At 48.4% G+C, this 13,955-nt stretch overlaps 1 protein-coding gene across 4 annotated transcripts in view; it reads left to right on the top strand.

Annotated features, from left to right (window-relative positions):
* Positions 1–13,955, top strand: part of Myo16 (myosin XVI) — a 524,203-nt gene that overhangs the window by 458,104 nt on the left and 52,144 nt on the right. The window lies entirely within an intron of this gene.

Below are 13,955 nucleotides of genomic sequence, written 5' to 3'. Positions count from 1 at the left end.
GCCTGTTTCCTCACAAGGCAACCCCGGGAGCACCAAGGCTAGGGCCCCAGTTCCCTCCGGGGAGGCGGGCGGTGCTGCAGGAAGAAGGCTGGACACCGGCTAGCCCCAGGGGTCTGAATGTGGACCAGCCAGCGGCACCTTTCACTGAGAATCACGTGACCGCGCCCTGCCAGCAACTCGCGCGTCCGTGTCACTTACGAGGCCGACTCTGCACATGCCACTCTCTGTGTAAGGAGTCACAGAACAGGCCTTTCATAGCAAACTTATACATTTTCCTAGTGTTCTGTAATGTGGAGAAGAACTCTTATTAGTATATGTGTTTTCTTCTTATTATAAGAAGTGTAACAGGGCACAGGGAGATGGCTCAATGGTTAAAGGCACTTGTTTTCAAAGCCTGCCTGCCTGGGTTAAATTCCTCAGTATCCACATAAAGCCAGATGCAAAATATGGTGGGCACACGCACCTGGAGTTCATTTGCAGTGTCAAGAGACCCTGGCATATCCATCCACTGGCTCTCTTTCTTTATCAAATAAATAAATAAAACACTTTTATAAAGAAAGAAAGGCATAATGGCTTTGATGCCACCACACTTACACTTCCCTAGCCAGCTTCCAGCAAAGCCATTTCACAGAGGGAAACTTAGGGTGAAGATACAAGTCTCGTCCTCACAAACAAAGGTAGGATTGCTGCGCGTAGCATGTTATGCGCATATTAACTTGTTCTTTCTTCAAAAAGCAATACACAAATACAGGATCTTTCATCATTTGATTATGGCATGATTTCGGGCATGAAAACTGAAAAGCCCATCCAGCAATCTGAACGGGTACCAAGCTGGTCAAGACTAGGAGCCCTCGGCAAGAGGCCGAATAGCCTGTTCCCTGGTTATGCCTCAAATAAGCCAATTGTTTGTTTAACTGTTTCTTTTTAATTATAGGACATTAGTAAAACATACTTTACTTGTAAGTAGCAGCAGAATGTTGGAATTTACAAGTAATACCTCATTCCAAGGATGGAAAGGGATCTAAGATAAAAGTATTCAATGAGAAAATCTGATATTTTCCATCAGAACTGTAAGCTTGTGAACGCCTCGCCAACCTTCTTTTCCTGTAGAACAGAACTGAGTAATGCTTCAGGACTTTGTTATGAGCCAGGAAGTGATGTCCAGATTTCTAGACAGAACTCCTCATTCAGAAATCTCTGGCTGCAGAACCAGGGTGAATGATTGGGAGGCTCCCCGGCATGGCCTGCAACTTCACTGATTATTTTCCCGGGGGCAGTATCGGTGAGCACTCGGGAGCACATATCAAAGCCTCACATAGATTACCGTGACCTTGACTGTAAAACTATGAGACATCTAATGGCCTAGTGTGGGTTTTAACATAGTCCTCCTGAATTTGTTTATGAGTCACCCCTAATGACAAAGAGGGAGCACCATGAGCCCCAGCTCTCCACTCCCTACCTTACCCAGCCACATAGCTGGGAACTAGAAATTCCTTACGGTCTGTGGTGAGGGAAGTCAGTTTACCAGCTGGCATAACATGTCCTCATGAGATAGAAAAGGCTAATCTGAGACTGAATGGCGCTGGGGCAGGGTACAGAAAAAGATTTATTCTCGTCCTACGTGCAGAAGCAGCTTATATGATTATTAAGTTTACGCGATTTCATCCTGGGGTCAGTAATCCCCTCTTTCTGAATGAACTGGATGGCTGCTAGTCACAGCTCAAGGCGCCCTGAGGATGTCTTTCCTTTCAAGTTTCCACTCCTATGTGGGCTCTTCCTGCTGAAAGACTTTTATGCCTGAAATCGCTCAGTTATCATATCACCCATGTGTGGTTCATTCACTCTCACGTGGCCAAAAGTGATTGCAGTTCACTCCTATGACAGTTAGATGTGCTGAGATTGGTCCACAAACTGCAGAAGCATTCAGTTTCTTTTGCCTCTTTGACACATTGCTCTGCAGGAGGTGAACCTGCAAGTACTGCCATTTAGCTTGTGAGGGGTGGTGTACAGAAATGATCTCACGTGTGCGCTTCCCTCCACGACTACTCCAGAGACTCCATGTAGCATTTCAGAAAGAATGACGTCCCTACACACAGTTCTCTTTCTACATGCTTTTTGGTTTTTATTGTTGTTGTTATTGTTGTTTTCTTAGTTTTTTTTTTTAATTGCTTTGTTGTTTTATTTTTCAAGGTAGGGTCTCACTGAAGCTCAGGCTGACCTGGAATTCACTATGTAGTCTCAGGGTGGCCTCGAACGCAGGGTGATCCTCCTACCGCTGCCTCCCAAACGCTGGGATTAAAGGCGTGCACCACCACAACTGGCTATTTTATTGTTGTTGTTGTTGTTGGTTGTTGGTTTTGGGATCTTGATTTGTAACCCAGGCTGGCCTTAACCACACAGTGATCCTCCAGCCTCAGCCTTCCTGTTGCTAGGATTACAGGCATGCCCTACCTTGCAAGGCTTCCTTTAGACCTTTGGTTGTGCAGTGGGAGAGACGCACACGTCTAAGGGCACAGAGCACACTGCGCACAGTTGTAACTGGGTGCCTGACAGACGCCGTGGCTGACCCATGAGAACTCTAGCAGTAGCTGCCGTCACACTGCTCTGTCATCCGTCCCGCCGTTGTACCCGGCTCGCAGGTGGGAACCAAGGAAGGCGTGGAGCAATGACCACTTTCTCCATGTTGCTACACGCGTGAGAGGCAGAGCGAGGTGTGTTCACAGTGGCTCTGTCTAGAGCGGCTCTCCGCCGAGCTCCTTGCTCAGTGCTGCCTAGACAGCAGGGGAAAGGAAGAGATTCACGTGTCCTCATCAAGTGCAGCAAGGAAGAGCTGTAGAGTCTGCAAGGAGAAAACTGTTCCATAGCCTCAGGAATGGCACACGTGTGTGCTTGTCAGGAGGATATATACATGCACCATTTTGGAAAGATTATGTAGAACATGGGGCCCATCACCATGGAAACTGGCTAGACTAGCTGCGTCCTCAAGACATGAGGATTCCACTAATCAACGAATGTTTTCATCTGGTAGTATGAGTAAGATTATTGGGCTAGCTGTTTATTTCCAGTTGCTTCCTTTGAAACTGAATTTGAGTGGCGAGTGAGGCTGGCTCAGACCACTAGGAGGCTCCATTGCTCTGGGTGGCAGTTGGGTGATGGATGAGTGTATCTGAGAGAGGGAATGCTAATCTCCACACACTCCTCCCCACTGGGAGCGCTCAGGACGATGTGGTGTCAACAAACATGCAGCCGTCATGGAAGTATGGGGAAGAAAATGGGAGGAAGCCAGGCTGAATTATGGGTAGGATGGATCCACAAAATACCCTCTGAAAACATTCCGCCTTAGCACTTTCTGACCTGGCTATCTGGAGCTTATGCACTGTGCGCAGGCTGTTCAAAACGATGCCGACCTGACACCGTGCTGTATGCGTTCTTCCCGTGCAGCACATGCATGAAACAGTCGGTGGTGGAAAACCTAAGGCAGTGGACATATCAGCGCACCTCTACCAAGCCCATGTGCCACTTCTACTTAGGATTTGCTTAAACCAAGTGGAAATTACTATAGATTTCGAACATTCTATTTGATTTCATAAAATTCCTCATAAGTCTGTTTAGAGTTTGAAAGTCACTATTCAACAGATGAAGTTTTACAGTATGGTACTCTGATCCCAGAAGGCTATTTGTTTCAGGAAAAGTTCTCTTTTAAAGTTTGCCTATGGAGAATTGCAACTTACCAAAGTGCAGAGAGCAGATGAATGAGCTGGTTTTATGGCCTGCCCACTTCTCCAGCCCACTCTGTCCTCCAGCCCTGGGGGAGGTGTAAGGGCACCCCAGTGCCAGATGTTTCTATAACAGATGTGTGTAAGCAGTCACTGCAGATGTCCTGTAGGGAGGACTTCCCCTCGGAACAGTCTGCAATGACAGGGACGACTGCTACGCCAGAGCGGAGTCGGGCACAAGGGCATCGTTCCTCGCAATGCAAACACAGTGGTGCTCAGAGTGACCTCAAGACGACATCGCTCAAGAGCCTCCCTGATGCTTCCTGGCATATGCAGCCGTTGCACACAACCCTTCTGCCATGGAAAATAAGTACAGTTTTCTAAATACTACATCTAAACAGAGCTAAGTGTGAAAGAGCAGAGTTCGAAGATTGCCAGTCTTATCTTAGGTTGGGAAAACCAAGACAAATGGCCACACAGTCAATATTTTATATGATTTCAGTGCTTCTTAGCCAAGGGAAGTGCAGATGCTGTGCTGTGTTTAGTGAGAAGGTGCCAAGGGTGCAGCATTTCCGCATCAGTGGCAGAAGTCTGTCCCATGCTCAAGAGCGGAATTTTAAATGGCCATCATCTGCTGTTGGTGTCTCAAGCAGAAGTTCAACATTATCATTTAATCTCTGAACATTCAAATGAGACTGCATCCTAAGAAATTAGTCCACTCTATGCAAATATTGTCCTCACGTAACAGGATGCAGTGCTGAGCATCCCACAGGCCCCTTGCCTGTGGGTGGATCTTGTTGTGTCCAGCCTTATCTTGTCCAAAGCAGCTCAACTTTCTCCCTCAGCCAGATGTGTTTCCTCAGTGGCAGCAGCAATGGTTGTGTGTGTGTATATGTGTCAGGAGTGCTCCAAGGCTCTGGACAGAACCAGCATGTAGTTCACTGACGTGTGTTTCCTTGTCAAGCTGCTGCTGGTCTGCAGCCTTGGCTGACACAGAGGTCTTCCTTCCCAGAACCTAAAGCGTGTCTCACACCCAGGAACTATTTTGAGTCAACACTAAATGTCCTCACGGTCCAAATAAGGGAGTTCTGTGGGGAAATTAGGTTGGCATTGGCATCCCTTGGGAAGGCAGTTCTTCACTTACCACTAAATGAGTATTAAGCAAGGAAGACCTGGGCAGATGCTTCCCCGTGGCCGTACCAGTAACCTCCCCTACCAGGCTCTGACAGAACACATCTCCCTGGAACACTGGAATTTTTCAGTAATTTCTTCCTTACTCTGAAGCAAACAAGAATATCTGTGTAAGAACTGCAGCTATACATTTCAAGTCTGGTTTAAAAAAAACATACTTTGTTTATTTCCACTCAGAAATAGTCTTTGAACTTTTATTGCTCAGTAGCTAAACTTAGATTAAGAACACAAATATCAGGGCTGGAGAGATGGCTTAGTGGTTAAGGTGCATGCCTGTGAAGTCTCTAAGGACCCAGGTTCAATTCTCCATTTCCCACATAAGCTAGATGCACATGGTGGTGCATGCATCTAGAGTTCGTTTACAGTGGCTAGAGACCCTGGCGCAACCATCTCTCTCTCTCCACCTCCCCCGCCTGTGTCTCTAAGAAATAGATAAATAAAAATAAATCTTTAAAAAAAGAACTCAAATCTCTTTGCCCCCCATACTATTTGAAATTATATACATATGTATATATACATATATATGTGCCCCAGTGTGTGTGTGTATGTGTATTTTGTTTGTTTGTTTGTTTTTGAGGTAGGGTTTCACTCTAGCCCAGGCTGACCTGGGACACACTATGTAGTCATGTAGTCTCAGGGTGGCCCCGAACTCACAACAATCCTCCTACCTCAGCCTCCTGAGTGCTGAGAGTAAAGTCGTGCACTGCCACGCCTGGTTGGAATGATTTTTTTTAAATATTTTTATTTTTATTTATTTATTTGAGAGCAGCAGAGAGAGAAAGAGGGAGGGGGAGAGAGAGAGAGAATGGGCACGCCAGGGCCTCCAGCCACTGCAAACGAACTCCAGACGGGTGCACCCCCTTGTGCATCTGGCTAAAGTGGGACCTGGGGAACCGAGCCTCGAACCAGGGTCCTTAGGCTTCACAGACAAGAACTTAACCACTAAGCCATCTCTTCAGCCCTGGAATGATATTTTTAATGCTTAAGTATTTGTCATATTTTGACGTTTTCCTCACAAATTAACATACTCTCTCTCTAAGTACCTAAGACTTCACATAAGGAAATTGTACAACTAGGATTATATGAATTTGTACAGCTAATTCCATTGCAGTAATCTCGTATTGTTTAAACACAAGGCTTGGTGCTGGCAACCAAAATAAATGAACAAATCTGGTGTTACCATTGCCTTCTTGTAGGCCATGTGGGACCCCACTTCAGTGAAAGAAGTCTAGGGAGAGGCAGTGTGTGTGTCCTAAAGTGCTTGAAGGTCTGTGGTTGAGCCCCAAGTGGTTCAGGGTGCTCCTTGCATGCCCCTTATCTGAGGGGAGGCTTCATAATGCCCTCTTAAGCATTACAAAACAGGAGTAACCTGAAAACAGTGAGGACCCAAGACTACAGATGTGCCCACTGGGTACATTCTGCAGACAGGAAGAGCAGCAGGTGGTGGAGCCATGACTTTCAGCAGAGCTAACAGACAGCTGAAAGAACAGGAGGCGGCAGAGAATGCCTGGAGTTCTCTGGGTGCTGAAGGAGACCCCTGGGATTCCAGGCAGGAAAACAGACACACAGTAAGACACGTTAAGCCCAAGGTCCCGGGTCCTTTCCCAATGTAGCCTTGGATTTGAGAGCGGAGGAGGAATGAAGACAGGCTGGTTTTGGGCAGAACTACAGCAAGATAAATTTTCCACCTGGAAGTGCCCTGTCACCCTCACCTGTGGCTTCCTCGTCACATGAGCAGTTGGCGTCCATGTTGCAGCTGGGATGGAGGCGCCAGAGGAAGGAGATGCACCGTGGTGACAAGATCCCACGCTGCTGGGTGCAGGCAGCTCAGGCGAAGGAAGCACTGACGGCAAGCTGTATTGTGTACTTCCAGCGCCCAGTCTCCTCGGCATGCCATCAGCTCCAGTGTAGGCGCTGGGGACAGTGGCACCAGAAAGAGGCTTCGTGCTTTATACAAGGTGACCTGAGATCATAAAAATGTCTTCTTAATTAGATGATCTTTAGAAAGCCCAGGGATGTGGCTCAGCTGTTAATCAGAGTGCATTTACACGGAGCCCTCAATAATGATCTTGGAAAACACATTTCATTCCTCAGATAATGAGATTGTTCTGTGGCGTGCCCTCAAGACAAGTAGCCCCAACAGGACTTAAACTGTCAGGGGTTAAGTTCAGGCAGAAGGATAAAACTAGCAGTCATAGTTGATGCTACTATCTGCTATTAGCCATGATTTCATAGAGGTTTAAGCAAATTACATTACAGGCATTTATTCAAAACATGCACTGGGGTCTCCTCAGTGCTGGTACTGCAGTGAGTTGCTGGGTATAGACATGGTTGCTGGGCTTCTGTAGTGGTTTGATTCAAGTGTTCGCCAAAGACTTAGGTGTTCTAAATGCTTGGACCCCAGCTAATGGCAATTTGGGAATGGGAGCCTCCTGTACTACTGGGGGCAGGATTACAGGTGTGAAAGCCAGCTTCCTCTTGCCAGTGTTTAGTACACTCTCCTGTTGCTGTTGTCTATCTGATATTGGCCAAGAGGTGATGTCCACCCTCTGCCCATTCCATCATATTCCTTTGCCATCATGCAGCTTCCTCTCAAGTCTGTAAACCAAAATAAACCATTTTGTTCCCACAAGCTGCTCATGGTTGGATATTTCATGCTGTCAATGTGCACCTGACTACAACAGTAAAGTTGGTACCAAGAGTGGGTACATTTCTGCTAGAAACCTGACTCTGTGTCTTTGGCCTTTGGGAACTGCTTTGCAGGAGAAATGTGGATGAATTTGAAATCTTGGCCTAAGAGATGCCTTGCAGTGCTGTAAGTACAGCATGATGGACCATTCTGGTCAGAGTTGAAAGACTTGAATGCAGTAAGAATTCTGGACGGTGAGGTTTGGCTTATGAGGGTGAGAAAGAGCTTTGCCTGGACTGGGCTGGAAGCAGTTTGTGTGAGACGTTTGCTGTTGTGCCCATGTCCTGAGAATTTGTGCAAGGTTGCTTCGCATAGAAATGGACTAGTGTGAGCAGAGGGATATGGCACAGAAAAGACAAATGAAATCTTTGGGCTGAAACTTCTGGCCATTCATCTGTAATTATATGAGAAAGTACAACCTTTGAGATTGGGCCAGCTGGCATGCATTGGGACAACAGGAAGGGCCTGAGTGCTCAATGAGCATCCTGTTCTTCATAGTCAGCTTTACCTTCCCCTGAATTAACAAGATGGAAGCCCACCTGGTGCTATGGAGTATAACAACTGCAGGAAAGAGAGGGTCATTGAATATCCAACACGGTTTTGTATTTTGGAAATGACCATGCTCAGTGGGAACCAGACATGTTGAATTGCCTGTGTGGAGCCCAATGGAGCCATGAAGATGAACTGTGGGTTGCAATGAAGACCCAGTGGAGATGCCAGGACTATGAGATGCCTGCCAAGGTGAGCTGCCAGCATTGGATGAAGTTTTCTGGGACTGTGAGTAGCCTAGCTGGAGGGGTGGAATTGGAACTCCAGAGACTTGTCAGAATTATAGGAATTGGAGACTTGTCACTGACTAAAGTTGATAGACTTGGAGCTATAGAGTTTAATGTTTGCCCTGGTTAAATCTTGTAATGGTTGCATATTTTCTATGCCCAGTGCCATCTTTTGTATTGTGAATGTTTATTCTGTGTCATTGTAGTTTTTGTTGTTGTTTGTTTGCTTTTTGGGTTTTTTTTTTGTATTATGGCTCAGTTAAAAGACATTGGACTATGAGGATGTTTGAACATCATTGGGATTATAAAAACTATGGGAACTTTTAAAGACGGAGTGAATGTGTTGAATTTTATGTCATGTATATCAGTCTGTGGAGGTCCATGGTGGGATGTGGTGGTTTGACTCAGGTGTCCCCATAAACTTAGGTGTCCTGAATGCTAGGTGCCCAGCTGATGGCAATTTGGGAATTAAAGTCTCCTGGAGGCAGTGTATTGCCGGGGGGGAGGGGCATATGAGTTTTATAACCAGCTTCCTCTTACCAGTGTTTGTCACACTCTCCTGTTACTGTTGTCCCTCTGATGTTGGCCAGCAAGTGATGTCTACCCTCTGCTCATGCCATCATTTTCCCCTGCCATCATGGAGCTTCCCCTAGAGTCTGTCAGCCAAAATAAACCCTTTTTCCCCCATAAGATGCTCCTGGTCAGGTGCTTTCTGCCAGCAGTGCGGACCTGACTGCGACACTTCTCTCTCGTAAACAGCAAGGCTCAAGGCACTTAGGTCACTAGGGAGGGAGACTGAGGGCCACGTGAGACGGCAGTGGGCTTCATGAAGGCCTGCTCTCCCTTGACGGTGGTGACATATTGCACTTCTTCGCAAAGGACTCTCTTCTCTTTCCTTTTCATCTGCCTCTGACTCTCAGAGTAGATTTCCCAGCTCACACGCTTCATGTCTTTTGAATCTCCAGCGTGTGGCAGGGGAGGGAGGTGGCGAACACTGCAGAGGCAGGAGAGGACGAACGGCAGGCAGACGCTCTCCCCACATTCGTGAAGATCACACCCCAGTTTCATGTGAAGTCACCATCAGGCTGTATGGAAAAGATAGATTGTTTCCTTTTATTCTTTTTAACTTTTTAGACAGTTTTTCTTGCTATTTCTTCATCCATTCACATGTCACCGTAAGAAAGTCATAAAATGTTTTCAGTGTTGGAGTATTTGCATATACCTAATGTAGCATGTTGCAGATAGTTTCAGGTTGTAGAACTTTCTGTTTGTGTTATGTCAGTACTGGAAAGGTTTCAGATTTGTGGCTGGGAAATGGGTCAAGGCTTAAGTGTTTCAGTATTTGACCATTTCTGATTTCAACTGTTCTGCTGAATGGTGCTCCATCAGAAATGACTCCCTGTGTTGTCAGTGGGAGGGGAACTCCAACATGGACTGGCCATGGTTGGCCTCTTCCTGTGGCTCTGGGTGAAATGTGGACCCACCAAAAGCTTAGGTGGCACCTTCCCTACAGGGCACCTGCCCTGTCCCTCTGGGTGACTGGCACTCCCTCTGTGATAGTTGCTGCCAGGGTTGGAGTGAGGCTTAGCCTGGATCATAATTTGGAAGCTCAAGGACTTACTGAGGCTGACCTGTCTACCATGTGTGCAGCATAGCCTTGGAGGGAGTTCTGACAAGCTCTGAATTCCTGTAGAAATATTCAGCTTATTACCCACCAGTAGTGTTGGAGTAGACAGAGGGCATTGCAGTGTGGGCAGGTGAAGCTGTCTAGCTGGTGCCCATAAGTACCGCGGTGTGTCTGTCTGATCACTGGAAAGCCTCTATTCTTGTCATCCCACTCTCTTGGGTGTCCTGGTCTTAGACCTGAGGCATCTCCTCTTGGGTCCAGACAGCAGAAGCTGGATGCCTAAGGCCTGTTCATCTGGGTCTGGCTTCTACCTTCCCAATGTATGTATGTATGTATGTATGTTTGTATGTAAGTATGTATGTATGTATGTATTTTATTTCATAGACATAGGTAGAGAGAGAGAGAATGGGCATGCCAGGGCCTGTAGCCACTGCAAACAAACTCCAGACACATGTGCCACATTGTGCATCTGGCTTACATGGGTCCTGGGAATTAAACTTGGATGTTACAGCTTTTCAGGCAAATGCCTTAACTGCTAAGCCATCTCTTCAGCCCTCCAGAGTGTTTTCGATGAGTACTTTGGCTGTTCATTGTGCACAGGGGTTGGGAAGGCCCCATTACCCACCAGCTATGACGTATTCTTTCTGCTTCTTTTACTCTCTCTGGTCCGTCTCACTTGTGTCCTGTCTTCCAAATAACAAGCCTGGCTCGTTTCCCCTCCAGACAACTTTTCGCAAATGCTAAGTCCTCTCACAGATGGCCAGGGGAGAGTGAGGAGTGATCGTTAGCTTAAAGGATGTCAGAGATACCAGCTCTGTGTTGGAGCTCCTGGTTCAGCCTCCCCCCCCCCACCTGGCACTGAGATGTGTGAACCTGACAGCGTGGCGACTTCATGGCCCCAAAGTCATGCATGGTGGGTGGGGCTGAGGCCAGGCCAGCTAGTGCTCAGAGATGGCATAGTCTGCTAATTACATAACAGAAAGCTACCCAAGTTTGAGGAAAGAAAAGAAATTAATGTGATTTACTCCCTTGTGGCAAAGATAGGCTAAATGGACGAAAAAGGATCCAGTTTGTTAAATTTAAAGAAAGTTGGCACAACTTAGTTTCTATGTGTTTGGGGGCCTGGAAATCCTGTTTACACTGGCAGTCGCTTCCCAGCTTTTCCACCCCTGCATTCTCCCCTGGCTGCGTGCATATGTTGTTGAAGAAGCCACTCTACTTCGTGCTCTAGCTGGTGAAGACCTTCTCCCTGCACTTGGCAGGGAGTTTGCTAAGAGTTACAGGAACCAGCAAACGTCCTATTCCACCCAACTTACCCCCAGGACGAGAAGCCCTAGTGCTTTCTGCTGAAGAGACGCGCACACGGCAATGCGGTCCTGTCGAGAGAGGCGACATCAGAGCCCTCAGGCAGTGCACGGATTCAGGACGTGGCCCTGGGCTTCACGGTCACCATCACACAGAGTGGATCCTTTCTGAAGTGCTGTGTCCGTGCAGATTACATCCAGTCAGCGCAGTGTGGTGTGGGTCAGCTGCGTAACAGGGGCCCAGGGACCTGATGTTGGGTTCTCAGACCCCCCATCGCTAGCACACACCGAAGGGTTTTCCCCATGACCTTCTGCAACAATCAGTCAAGCCAAGACACGCAAGTTTGAGGTCAATTAAGATTGTGCCGTTCAGACGGGACCCGTGAAAGGTCACTGTCCTTATCAGCTGTGGGAGCCCCAGTGTGTGCCGTGTGCACTGGCTCTCTGACAGCCCTCAGGCACATGCTTAGTGCACCCCCGTGGGTGGCGGCAGAGAACAGAGGGACTCCTGAGCCGTTACTTGTGGCCTTGTTTGCTGTGGTGTGGGGACCGAGACCCAGGGCCTCCCACGTCAGCAAGTGGCCCAACACTGAGCTAGTCCCCTAACGTCCCTACCTGCTGCCTTCCTCCTGGGCAGTGGTGGGAGATTCCAGCAAAATCAGAAGTCCAAAAGGGAATCGCCCTGCAGCACAGGCTAGACTTAGCCCAGCACAAGCCCACCTGTCATGTCCGGGGCTGTGAGTCTGTCCAGATCTCACTGCCCCCGTCTGGCCTGTGTGTGTTTAACCAGCGTGGAGGTGCAATTCCAAACCGTGAAAGTGAGGTCCTCACTGTGAAAGTGCACTTTCCTTGTTGCCAGTGTGAGAAAGCGGGCACCCTGCGCACACCGCAGCCTATCCCAAGAGGAATTTTCCCGCGGCGTGTACGTGAGTTGCAGCCAGCGTGAGGAAAGAGTCTAAAATGCCTCTTCGCCTTTCTCCCGACCTACACAGCACTGTCCGCGTTAAGTGAGCCCGACTGCTCCAGTTTGCGTTTCTCCTGCGGTCCCAAAACCAGGACCCCAGCTCGTGTGATTCCAGACTATGCCCTAACATTCTCCCAGGTTAGGGGATCTTGCCGAGCAGTCATGTTTTCAGACATTCTTAAAGGCACAGCCCCTCTTTGCTATGATCTGGTTCTCCTGGCCTGTGCAGAGGCACTTGACAAGTAACCCCACCCTGGCCTCGGCCTGGGCCCCTCAGCGCATTGTTCCCTCCCAGCCTGCCTTCCTCTCTCCGGAAGGGCCTTCCAGGGAGAGGTCCTCCTTGCCTGGGGTGCATACTAACCACTCTTCTTCCAAAGATTGCTGCTTAGTGTAACGTCAAGTGTGAGGCGCCTGTCCCCACGGAGCCACGTGCCTGCCCGCAGTCCTCTGGTCTTCCAGCTCAGGCTGTCCCTACTGAGAGTGCTCACTGGCCCTCCATTATGAGATGAGCACAGGGCCTGCTTCTGCGCTCCTGTAGTCTTCCCAGCCCTGCCTGGGCCCCCTCTAACTCCTCCCGGCTTTTCTATTTATAGGCCCACCTCCCAGTGCGTTTGCGTCCTGCAGGTGACCTTGTCAAACTCATTTCTTCCTTGGCTTACTCACCGAGCTTGCAGGAGGCCAGTCCTGGGGGGTGGCAGAGACTGCAGCCCCGTTGGCCTCCCTGCCAGAGCTGCAGCCAAGCCTGCCCACTTCCCTTAGAGGCAGGAGGACAGTCCCTTGGACTCCCCCTCCTCCCCTTCCTTCCTCATCATGCAGGCTCCTGTAGAGGCCAGGGTGCTAACCTCTCCCAGAAAGGCTGCCTGGCCCGTCGCAGCCCCCAGATCTCTGCTGGATCTGGGAAAGCTTTCATGGCAGGTCCTGGCCACTTACTGCCTTCACACACTTCAGAGTTGCCAGGATGCTTGAGCAAGGCCACCTCCAGGAAGCTCGCTAAGTGACTACCTGAGAAGGCACGCTGAGAGCTGAGAACTTAGCTAAGTGGTAGAGTACTCAAGGCCCTAAGTTCAGTCCCTGGTGCCACAAGAAGAGACAAGTACCTGGTTCTGGCAGGTACAGCAGTCTCAGCTGTACTCCTAGCGGGAGAGTGGAGGAAGAGGATTACCAGGAGCTTAAAGCCTGTCTGGACTACATAATGAGTTCAAGACCAGCCTGGGAAAACTTGTCTCAAAATGATGCAAAAGGTGGTTGAATATTGTTGAAGAGAGTAAACATGTCTGGTGATAAGACACCAAGAAGTAGCTGTAGTTTTGTAACTTCAAGATTTAAAAATAACAGGCTGGATTGGAAAGACTGCTCGGTGGTTAAAGATGCTTGTCTGAATAGCCTAAGGACCAGGGTTCAATACCCCCATTACCCATGTAAATCAGATGCATAAGGTGGCACATGTGTCTGGAGTTCGTTTGCACTGGCTACAGGCCCGGATGTACACCTCCTCTCTCTCTCCCTTTCCCCTCCTTTCTTCCCTCTCCTCTCTCTTCCTCTCTCAAATAAATAAATAATGGAATAAAATATTTAAAAAAGAAACTCAGGATAACACAACCTGAGGTAGTGTCCTCAGGATGGAAGGAACCATACGCAAGGATGGCACCACTGCAAACAGGATCTTGAACAAATCACTCTGCACTTAT

The sequence above is a fragment of the Jaculus jaculus genome, chromosome 3, assembly GCF_020740685.1.
Source record: "Jaculus jaculus isolate mJacJac1 chromosome 3, mJacJac1.mat.Y.cur, whole genome shotgun sequence".
In the NCBI taxonomy this organism is placed as follows: domain Eukaryota; kingdom Metazoa; phylum Chordata; class Mammalia; order Rodentia; family Dipodidae; genus Jaculus; species Jaculus jaculus.
The sequence above is the reverse complement of the archived record's forward strand: the minus strand, read 5'-3'. Positions and strand labels throughout refer to the sequence as shown.